The sequence below is a fragment of the Marmota marmota genome, unplaced genomic scaffold (assembly GCF_001458135.2).
Source record: "Marmota marmota marmota unplaced genomic scaffold, marMar, whole genome shotgun sequence".
NCBI classification, from domain to species: Eukaryota; Metazoa; Chordata; class Mammalia; order Rodentia; family Sciuridae; genus Marmota; species Marmota marmota.
In genome coordinates this window covers 6,481,829-6,492,998 of record NW_025999869.1, presented here as the reverse complement: position 1 = coordinate 6,492,998, position 11,170 = coordinate 6,481,829, and the positions used below count along the sequence as shown (strand labels likewise).

Genomic DNA, 11,170 nt, shown 5'->3' with positions numbered 1-11,170 from the left:
GAATAACACTCCCTGCCCCCAAAAAAAAAGATGGCTGTCACTTAGGGAGGGACTTTACATATGTTGACTTTCTTGCATGTCCTCACCTTCCAGTTAAGTCCACACAGTAAGTTGGCAAGAGGGTTGGGGTTTCAACCCAGGGCTCTCTGACTGCCCAATCCAAGTGCCCGCCCATGAGCATTGTCTCCTCAAGGTGGCTGGGCGCGTGGAGTAGCATCACTAACACTTTATTGTGTTCTCCACTGGTCCTCAGAGTGGTCCTCTGTGTGTCCCAATTTGAGAATTAGTTAAGCTCACACTCTCCAGGGTGCAGTGGCTGGAATTTAGATGCTGGAGGAAGTTCCTGCCCCCTTCCTGGATCCCACAGACCTGCTGTGTCCATGGTGGGTGGCACAGCCAGGAGTGGGCAGAGCAGGCAGGAATGAGGTGGCCCATGAGGCATCCAGTTCTGTCATTTCCGAGGCCCTGAATCCCTGCTCCCTTGCAAAGACTCTCTCCTGATTCCCTGTTTGCCTCCTGCCCTCTTAGGCGCTATAGCTGTTGGAAATGTGAGCTCAGAGGACTTTTCTCAGAGAAAATTCTGCCCACCAGTGCCCCAGTCTTCTAGCTCGTTGGAGAGAGAGACGGGATGCATGGGAAGGAGAGACAAGTGTCCGGTGACAGTCTGGATGTAATGGCTAATGACTCCTGCAAGAAGTCCGCCCAGATGTCTCCATTTGCATTCAGAGACACTGCCTGCCTTTGTGAGGGCCGTCCAGTGTGGGGTGAGGCCATCTCAGCTCAGTACGATCACCTGGTGACATCATGAATATCTTTACTCCCTGAGAACACGTTTGCAGGCAGGAATGCGAGCTGGAGGGATCAAAGGGCCCCGTGTGCTGTGTAATCCAGCTTTATTGTACAACCCTTGGGTTGATCGGCCCTTTGTTCCTGCTCTTTGAAAAAGGATGATTATTATTATTTTTTTTTAACTTTCTGGTTAGAAATCAGTAGTTTACACTTGCTAATCACCACTTTACCTGGCCTGAGGACCAAGGAAAGGCCAAGACACTTAATCTGTTTACAAATATCCTCTCAGTTCCAGAAGTTCAGAAATATAATCAGCCCCCAGTTTTTTATTAGATTGTTATTCAGGTTATAATTTCTATTATAAATGACCAACTTTCTGATTTTACATAGATGCTTTTTATTTTAGTTTGCTTTTAAAATAAATAAATTCTATTTGTAGATATAGGCATAACCTTTTTTTTTTTTTTTTTTTGGTACTGGGAATTTAACTCAGGAGCAATTTACCACTTAGCCACATCCTAGCCCTTTTTTTATTTTTTTATTTTGAGACAGGGTCTCACTAAATTGCTTTAGGGCCTTGCTGAGGCTGGCCTAAAACTTAAGATCCTCCTGAGCTGCTAGGATTACAGTGCCCAGCCATATTAACTATTTTTAATTGTACAGTTTAGTATTGACAAATGCGTTCACATTGCTGTGTGACCATTTCCACCATCCACCTCCAGAATTCTTTTCACCTTGGGAAACTAAAACTCTGGGATTGGGGAAGTAGCTCAGTAGTAGGACTTATGTGAGGCCCTGGGTTCAAATCCAGGATTGCAAAAACAGCACTGAAACTCTGCACCCATTAAACAGCACCTCCTGTTTCTCCCTACCCCCTAACCCTTGGCAACTACCATTCTTCTTTCTGGTCTACACATTTGACTCCTAGGGATATCATGTAAGTGGAATCCTAAAGCTTTTGTCTCTTTGTGGCTGGCTACTTCATTTAGCATAATGTCCTCAAAGTTTATATGCATTATAGTCTGTATCATGATTATCTTCCTTTTTAAGATAAGTAATGTTCATAGTGTCTACACACCACATTTTGTTGGCCCATTCTTTTAATGGGTGCTTGGGTTACTTTCACCTTTGGGTTGTTGTAGGGAATAATGCTGCTCAGAACATGGGTTCTGTTCATGTATCTGTTCTGCACATACATCTGTTCATGTCCCAGTGTCCACTTGTCACCACGGACCCAGGTTCCATGTGCCATTGATTTCCACCATTCTCAGCATGTAATTTTCATCCTTAAACTCCTGTTCACGGTCTAACAAAGCTTAACAACCTCAAGAAGATCAAGTTCATTCGTCCACCAGTTAACTGCCCATCAGAACATAACTTCATATTCTTTGAAGAAAGAGCACCAAGTCCAGATTCTCCACAACTTTGCATTCACAGTGTCCAGAATACAACAGATGAGGTCCTAGGCTAATGAAGAAAGGCAGTCAGTAGAAACAGACCCACAGATGGCAGAGATGTTGCAGTCAGCAGAAGATGACTTTAAAACAATCACTGTAGATATGTGTAGGGATTTAAAAGAAGGGGAAAAAATCAAGAGAAATGGAACCGAATGAAAATTCCGGATGAAAACCACAATATCTGAAGTGAAAAGTTTGCTAGGTGAATTTACATAACAATAGGTCAGATGCTGTGGGCAAGAAGATCAGGGAACATGAAGTCAGAGCTCTAGGAAGTATCACATTGAAACACAGAAAGAAAAAAAAAGCTGGAAAAACATGGCCAGAACCTCAGTGCTCTGTGGGATGTTGTTATTGTTGTACTGGGGATTGAACCTAGGGGTGCTATATCACCAGTCCTTTTTTTTTTTTTTTAATTTTTGATTTTTTAAGACAGGGTCTCACTGAATTGCTTAGGGTCTCACTCAGTTGCTGAGGCTGACCTCTAACTTGTGATCTTCCTGCTTCAGCTTCCCAAGTCGCTGGGATTACAGCTATGCACCAACATGCCTGGCTCTGTGGGACATTATTAAGTCATCAAAAAAAAAAAAAAGTGCATTTGGAATTTCAAAAGGAAGAGCAAAAGAGAGATCAGAGAAGAAAATATATTTGAAGATATAATGGCTGAAAATTCCAAAGTTGATGAAAATACCAACCCACAGATCTAAGAAGCTGGACAACCCCAAGCGGGATAATCACGTGGAAAACCACACATAGACACATCATAGTCACATCGCTGGGAACAAAAGATGAAAATCTTAAAATCAGCCAAAGAATAACATATAGAACAATAGGATTATGTACTGGAGGATATAAGAAATACTGATGACTTCTTATCAGAAACTGTGCAAACCAAAATAATTGAATGGCATTTTGAAGATGCTGAAAGGGGAGAAATTTAAAATTCTATGCCCAACAAAAATAATCCTTCAAAAATGAGGTCCAAAGCCAGACATTTGCAGGTAAAATAAAAATGGACAGAAATTATCACCAGTAGACTTGTAGAACAGGAAATGTTAAGAGAAATCAGGTAGAAACTGGGATTAATTAAGAGTACCAGAAAACAAAAGACTTTCAAAAATGTCTTCATTTCTTTAAAAAGAAAATTGACTGTTTAAAGCAAACATAATGGTACATTGTGGATGAAGTTTTTAAGAAATAAGAGAAAAGCATCGAGCAACAGATGAGACGAATAAAAAATAAAATGGCCAATTGGTAGACTTAAATCCATATCAATAATTCATTAAAAGTTAGATTTTGTCAGGTTGGATAAAAAAAGAACAGGACTCAAATGCATAGACTGCCTACAAGAGATTCACTCCAAATATAAGTGAAAAAGTGCTCTAAATATGAGAGCCAAAGGATAGACTGATTCATCCAAAAAGACATGACAGTCCTAAATGTGCAAACACCTAAAGCTGAGTTTAAATACGTGAGTCAGAGACTGGAGTGGGTAGAGCGAACTTTCCACCTCTTCATAGGGGGATGTCAAACTTCCTCATTCCAGACCCAGACTCCTCTGAGTCACTGACAGGGACAGAAATGGTCGGAAGCAAACTGAACCCCAGGGCTTCATTTCATGCTCAGCATTGAGACCCCCTATCCTCCTTGTGTCCGATGTGGCAGACCCTGGGCCCCCCCACCCCCCCCACCCCCCGCCAGCAGGAGGCCTTACGAAAAGTAACCAAAGGGTACCCCAACCCTTGCCAGGAAGAGTTTTCTGGAAACTTCCATGCTCACATGGAAAGCCAGCCAGGACTTGGGGCCATGTTTGCTCATGTTGGAGAAAGGTGGGGTCCTGGAGTGATGGATAGGGTCTGTGTTGGTCAGCAGAAACTCCAGGTGGCCTAGGACACTGGGAAGGTGGCAATGTCCACCTTCAGGCTGGCTTCTGCCATTCATATAAAGAAGCTGAGTCAGGACTAAATGAAGCCTGGGAGTGAGTAAGGGTTTTTTTTTTTTTTCTCAGTAATAATGAAAAGTTACCCAGAAGAGAAGGCGGTGGTTCCTAGGAAGGGCGTACCTGGGTGGCAGAAGAATTTGTTGTTTTCAGGCAGTCCTGTTTGCACTGATAATCCTCCTGAGCAATGCTTGCTTGCTTCATTTCTTCCTTTTCTTCCCTCCTCTCCCCTCCCCTCCCTTTCTCCTTTCCTCCCTTCTTCTTTTCTTTTTGAAAAATTGTGAAAAAATACACATAACTCACAACTCATTGTCTTAACCATTGTTGAGTGTCAGCAGTATTAAGCACGTTCACAATATACAACTATTAGTACCATCCACCTCTTTTCATCTTGCAAAACCAAAACTCTATCTACTGGGGACAATAACTCCTCTTTCCTCCATCCCCTCATTTTTTATTAACTACCATTCTACTCTGGCTCTAGGAGTTTGACAGCTCTGGGTACCTCATATAAATGGAATCACACAGCAATTTGCCCTTTTGTGACTGGCTTGTCTCACTTACAAGATCCTCTGGATCCATCTATGTTGTAGCCTGTTACAGAATTTCCTTCTCTTTCTTTTAAGGCCAAAATAATATTCCATGTGCATTTATATCACATTTTGGTTTTCCATGTGTTTCCATTGATGGACGCTTGGGCTGCTTCCACCTTTTGGCTACTGTGAATAATGCCTCCATGAATGTGGGTGTGCAGCAATGATGTTGTTTTGTTTTAAGGTGATGAGGTGAATGTGGGGGGAAAGGAATTAGTAGATCAGGATTTTGGCATGACAGTCTTATTTCACATTTGTAGAAACTTGGAAAAAAGATCATTACCTGGGAATTATAGTTTTGAAGAGTCACTGCTGCCAATAACTTTTTGTGGTTGAGGTCTTTTGACCCTTTTCCTATTTTGGCCAGTTCCACTGACTGAGTTAAGGTTTTTTCTTGCTTTGGCTATTGCAACAATCAGCTGACAGGTGAGCAGACTCCAAAATTCAACAGTCTCTCATTGCAACTTCTTTCGGAAGTTTCTTCCATGGGGCTGTCCAGATCAAACTGCTCCCTTCTCAGAAATTTCTCATGATTTTCTACTGCCCGCAGAAAACCTGAAGCTTCCTGTCATGACTCAGAATGGCTTCCCTTCTTCACTCCATACCTTCAAGCAGAGATTGGTTCATTTGTTTACCCTGTGCCCTGTACTCTTGTGTTTGCTTCTGACGTGTGTTTGATACTGACCTAATGTGTTCTAGGGCCCAGCACAGTAAGAGCAGGAATGTTTGTTATTAAACGGGTTTTACCATCGAGTATTTCTTTAGCTCTTTATTGAAACCTAGCAAGATAAATCATCCCCAATTGACAAGTTGGGAAATTGAACTTCAAAAGTTTAGAGAAAAGGATTTGTCATTATGGTCCTTTGGTAAAATCCAAAAGCAGAACCAAGCTATTCCTCCAAGTGAGATTAGAGTTTATGAGATAGCAGGATGCTGGAGGCAGCAAGATTAAATGCCTAGGGATTCTGGATCTGCGTTCTCTCTGTAAGTAAAGGTAAGGGTTTACTGGGGCTGGGTTTGGTTGGAGAATGACGAACGGCCAGTGCTGGTAGATATTTGCTTAATGAAAACCTAAGTGTGGAATGGTCTTGTATAGTAGGTTGGCTGCTTTTCCAACTCTGGAAGGATATGTAACTACTATGAGATCATGACGGAAGGAACATGCTTCCTGCTTTATAGGAACTCAGGAGGGAGGAAGAACCCTTATTAAAATATTTTACATTCATACCGATCAATTCTGAGAACTCAGCTGGATCAGTCAGGAAGTCAGAGCAGGTGGATGGATGTGGACTCCTTCCCCTGATGGGCAACCCACTGAAGTCCTGCCACTGGAGACAGTGGGAGCAGAAATACCCACAGAGGTGGCCTTTCCAAGGTGAGTGCCTCTTGTCACCTGTCATGCAGCCTGTTCTTAACATGCACCTTGCATCTGGAAACCAGGTGATGCAGTGGAGAGAGCATGGGCTTCCACAGTGTTTGTAACCTTGGCCAGGTTGGCTAACCCCAGTGACCTCATCCTCCACATGTAGATACTAGCTCCTGCCTCTCTGGGTGGCACAAAGTGATGAACCAACCAAGCAAAGCAGCCAGTGGGCTACTGGGAACAAGTTGGTTATGAATGAGTTCTTGCTTCACCAACTCTTTCTTCGCTTGCCCCACGTGGTCAAGATGTGGTTAACATTGCAATGAAGTATTTGCTGATAGAAGTGTTGTCACTAAGAGGTAAAGTAGATGCCAATGCCAAACAACCACATTCATCCTCCTTCTTTTAATACAGCATTTCCACTGGTCTGCACCAGAAATCTTGGGTGGGTGTAGGGAATATATTAATCTTCCTTGCCTCCAGAGGACTCCCATGACTTCAGTGCCTGGTGACCTTATTAAGCTTCTGCTGAGGGCTGACTGTGCCCCTCCCCTCCCCAACCTCTAACAAAACACTCATGCCTCATCGGCCTGGCCTGGTGAAAGCAGGTGAACATAGGGCTTGGACTCCCCCTTTGTAGGGGACTCTTTCCTTCCCTCTTAGTAATCTCCATGGGGAAGAAAGTTCTATCCAAGAGTTTCTCCAAGTTCACTTGATTGCATTGTGACTGATAACCCTGTTTACCTGGAGTTGAGATTTGGGATTTCAGGTACGCTGTCCTCACAGCCTTGGTTCCCCTGAGCCCAGGTTGGACGTTACCTAGACAGCTTTGAATTTTCACTCCCATGTGAGCTTATTTCCTTATTTTACATATTTCTAAAAGGCTCCCTCTTCTTTTGAGGCAGGACTTCAGGTAACATTCCAGGCCACGCTTGCTTTTGGTAACTCTTAACCAGCGTCAATATTTACCTGCCTGTTGTAAATCCTAGGAGGTGGGGGCAGGGAGGGGGAATTGCAGGAGCAGGTGTCCTGCTAGGAAAAGTTAAAACTTAATCTGCTGTTTTGGGTGTTTGGGGAAGAGGGTTGGGAGGAGGGGAGCACTTATAATTAATGAGCCACAGTAATGAACTTGGAATTAGAACCTTTTCTGCAAATTCCTGGGCCTCCTGGAAAGGAGGTTTTGGGAACCTGCTTTGCTTCCTCCCTTGGTGGGGAAGTCGGTGCCTGAAAATCTGAGGAACAGAGCAAAACACTCTATTAGAAGTCGCGAACAGTGATCAAAGGGGAAGGTGAAATGATGCCGTGCGGTATTGTTTAAAAACTGTGACTTTAAAATGTAAATTCTAAAAAAAGATGACTTTGAGAAAAATTTCCACCTCCCTTACCACACTGAACTAGGGGGTCTTTGGGATTGGAGTGGGGCCCCTGCTCTCTAGGAAAGAGAATTCTGACTTTCAGGAGGGCCTGAGACAGACAGACAGACAGACACACACACACACACACACACCCCACCTGCAGGAAATCCTTGAGAAAGTGGGGCTTTGGGTGGAGGGACGATTGTCAGTAACCTTCTCTGAGACTTGGGTCTCTCATCAGTAAAATTGAGCCAACAATAGGCACCTTCAGAATCACTCCATGTACTTGGTGATGACTCTGTTACCCTCACCCCATGGCACCTGGCTTGAGTGTATGGAATATGGTAGAGGGGATGGGATAGTGGGAGGCGGTCCTCTGCCCCCACACAGACTCATTCATAGAGGCCCTTTGGCCTGTCTCTCTCCTGTTCATCTAGAAGACATTGGGGATGTCAGGAAGGATGCGGGTCACAGGGCAAAGAGAAGGGAGGGCGCAGTGAGATTTATTGGACTGTTGGAGGGACCAGTTGGATTTGGGGGCTAGAGGACTGTGCAGTTTGGGAAACAGGGTTTCTAACGCTACTGTGAGCATTTCTGACCATAAGAAGTGGCTGGTGTGTCTAGAGTCTTCTGCAGCTGCTTTCTCCTGCCACTTCTCCAGGAGTCTCAAACCCTCGAGGCAGAGCTGCTGGGAGTAGATGGGTGACTCACCTCCATTCTCCAGGCTGGGCCATCAGAGTGCCCTTCCCACCCATCCAGGATGTCAAGCTTCAGAACCTCAGCTCTGCTGCCTTCCAAGTCCTCCAGTCCTGCTTGAGAGGGCAAGGGAACCAGCAGCCAGCTGAGCTCACTCCCCGGGCTGCGCAGGTGCACTGGAGGGCCCCGGAGGGCACGAAGACCTTGAAAGAGGGAGGGAGAGCTACAGGTGCTGAAATGGATGGAATTCCAAGATATATGATTAAGAAGACAGCAAGATTCAGAATAGTATATTTTGTGTTTAAAAATGGCATTAAAAATGCTCACATATCCACATCTACTAGAGTTTACAGAGGGACACCAAGAAGTTATCCGTTCCAAAGGAATGTTTGGTCTGTGAGTATTAAACTATCTGCTGATCCAGCACCACCCAAAACCATGTGTGCACCACAGCCTGCCTTTCCTGGTTCACTTACTACTTCCTTGGGTCAGGCTGTGAGCTGAGCTTGCAACCCCCAGTTGACTAAGAGTGAGTGGGGGAGACCATATGTGCACTGTAATGTGGTGCACAGATTTCAAGGTTGACTTTTTGTGTTTGTTTTATATGTTAACATCTTCTCTTTGTGGAAGAATTTTAGAGATGCTGTTGGCCATCGTTACTTTGCATGGGCATGAATGGTATTGGGCTTGCTGGTGACACCGGAGAGCCCCAGCCCATCTTTGTTTTTATTGAAAGACCTTTCCTCAACATCTGGTGAAATCAAGAAGGTGCAAAAGTAATTGTCAGACGTAGAAGAATATCCTTGAGGCATTGTCAGAGTTCTCGTGTCTGTAATCCCGGCTACTCAGGAGGCTGAGGCAGAGCTTTGCCAGTTCCAGGACAGCCTCAGCAATTTAGGAGACCCTCTCTCAAAAATAAACGGCTGAGGATGTAGCTCAAGGGTAGAACTCCCTGGGCACAATTTTCCAGTACTACCAAAAGAAAAAGAGAGACAAAATTACATATAAGAGGTTGTGAGGGGAAAGGGAAAAAAAAAAAAAAATAAACAAGGAGAGAAATGAATTACAGTAGATGGGGTAGAGAGAGAAGATGGGAGGGGAGGGGAGGGGGGATAGTAGAGGATAGGAAAGGTAGCAGAATACAACAGTCACTAATATGGCATCATGTAAAAATGTGGACGTGTAACTGATGTGATTCTGCAATCTGTATTTGGGATAAAAATGGGAGTTCATAACCCACTTGAATCTAATGTATGAAATATGATATGTCAAGAGCTTTGTAATGTTTTGAACAACCAATAATAAAAAAAGAAAAAGAGAGAACAATCTTTGGTGGCACCAAAAAAAAAAAAAAAGTACCGCAAGAACTACCCAGGTGTCTGTGGTGCTGGGGATGGAACCCGAGGCCTTGTGCGTGCTCCACAAGAGCTGTGCCACCGTGGCTCAGCTGAGGAAGGGCTCAGTCCTTGGCTAATTTATTTTGCTTATGTATTTCTTTTCACATTTGGAAAAGAGCATAGAAGAAAATCCATGTCAAATCTAAATAAGCTTTTTTTTAATATTTAATTTTTAGTTGTAGTTGGACACAATACTTTTATTTTATTTATTTTTATGTGGTGCTGAGGATTGAACCCAGGGCTCGCATGTGCCAGGCAAGTGAGACACAGCCTCAGCCCCTAAATAAGCTTTTCTAATACATATAAATACAGCATTCTAAGGTAAAGCAGGCATTATTAGGTCATAGCTTATTGGCAAGGCTGTTTTTTTTTTCCCCTTAGTTGCGTATAAACCATGCTGTTGATAATCGGTGCTCTTTTAGTGATAAAATAGAACCTATGCATCTGAGTGTGCTAAGATCATATACAGTGATGCTGCTATGTGCATGAAGATATTTCTGAAAGGACACAGGAAATAATAACTTCTCCCTTTAGGGGCATGCATCAGTGGGTGAGACAAAGAAAGCTCTTTGTTGCTTGTGGGTGGGGAGGGTATTTTCTTTTTTGCTTTTATAACAAGGTAAGATGGGGGGCACACCAGCAGGCCTCAAGTCCCACCTCAGGCCTCCTGGTCTCAGAATCTCTGGATGGGAGCCAGGTGCTGGGTGGCTGGATTTGGACCTAGCATCTTCAGGTTCAGGGGACCAAGGGCTCTGAGGCGTGTGGGGTTTCAGAGAATCACCAACCAGTTATCCATCTTCTCACCTCCTCCCTCCTTTTCTCTTTTGAGCACCTCCCCTGTGTATCAACCAAGCATCCACAGCCCTCTCCCTCTGCAGCTGATGGCTGCCTGTTTTAAACTATTAGTGCCTCAAAAATGTGTGTGTCATTACAACTCTTGGCCATCTCTGTCTTCATAGCTTCTATGTCTGAGAATGTGTCCCAGGTGCCGAGAGCCCTCTGTGGGGAACAAGGCTACTGTTCCCCCTCTAGTCCCCTTTCCCTGATGGTCTCATTATAAGATTCTAAGAGAACTACAATCTGATCATAGCCTCCCCTTACATGAAGCACTTAATGCTCCACCATGGCTCTCAGTGCCCTTCCTAACCTGGCCCACAGGATGCTCATGCGGGTCTGATGCTGATGGTGTACCCCCAGCTCCACCCCGTCCCCCTGCCCAGTCTCACCTGCCCCCGCCCCACTACATTCTAGCCACAGGGCTTCAAAGGCATTGCTAACCCAGTGCAATACACAGCCTTGCCAATGCTGGTCTCTGTTTCTGGAATTTTCTTTCCTCCACTTTTCATCTCTTGGTACATACTCATCCTTCAGCCCTGAGTTTGAGTTCAATCATTGCTTTCCAGAGAAGCCTTCCCCATCATTAAGCAGGTCAGACTCCCCCTCCTGGAGACCCGACCCTCTGCCCTGCTCCCAGTGCATCCCTGTGCAGCCTCACACCACTGTGTGCTACTGTTCCTGGAGCTGCTCACGTTCTTTCTGCGTCTCTTTTCTGTTGCGCTGAGAGCTCCTGAGGGTGGGAGG

At 44.5% G+C, this 11,170-nt stretch overlaps 1 protein-coding gene and 1 long non-coding RNA gene across 2 annotated transcripts in view; both read left to right on the top strand.

The window, feature by feature from the left end:
• Window positions 1-11,170, top strand: part of Wwc1 (WW and C2 domain containing 1) — a 145,427-nt gene that overhangs the window by 21,373 nt on the left and 112,884 nt on the right. The window lies entirely within an intron of this gene.
• On the top strand, window positions 5,772-9,108 carry LOC107148052. The gene is made up of 2 exons (XR_007352127.1): window positions 5,772-6,153; window positions 8,158-9,108. It is a non-coding gene; the product is annotated as an uncharacterized LOC107148052 (long non-coding RNA).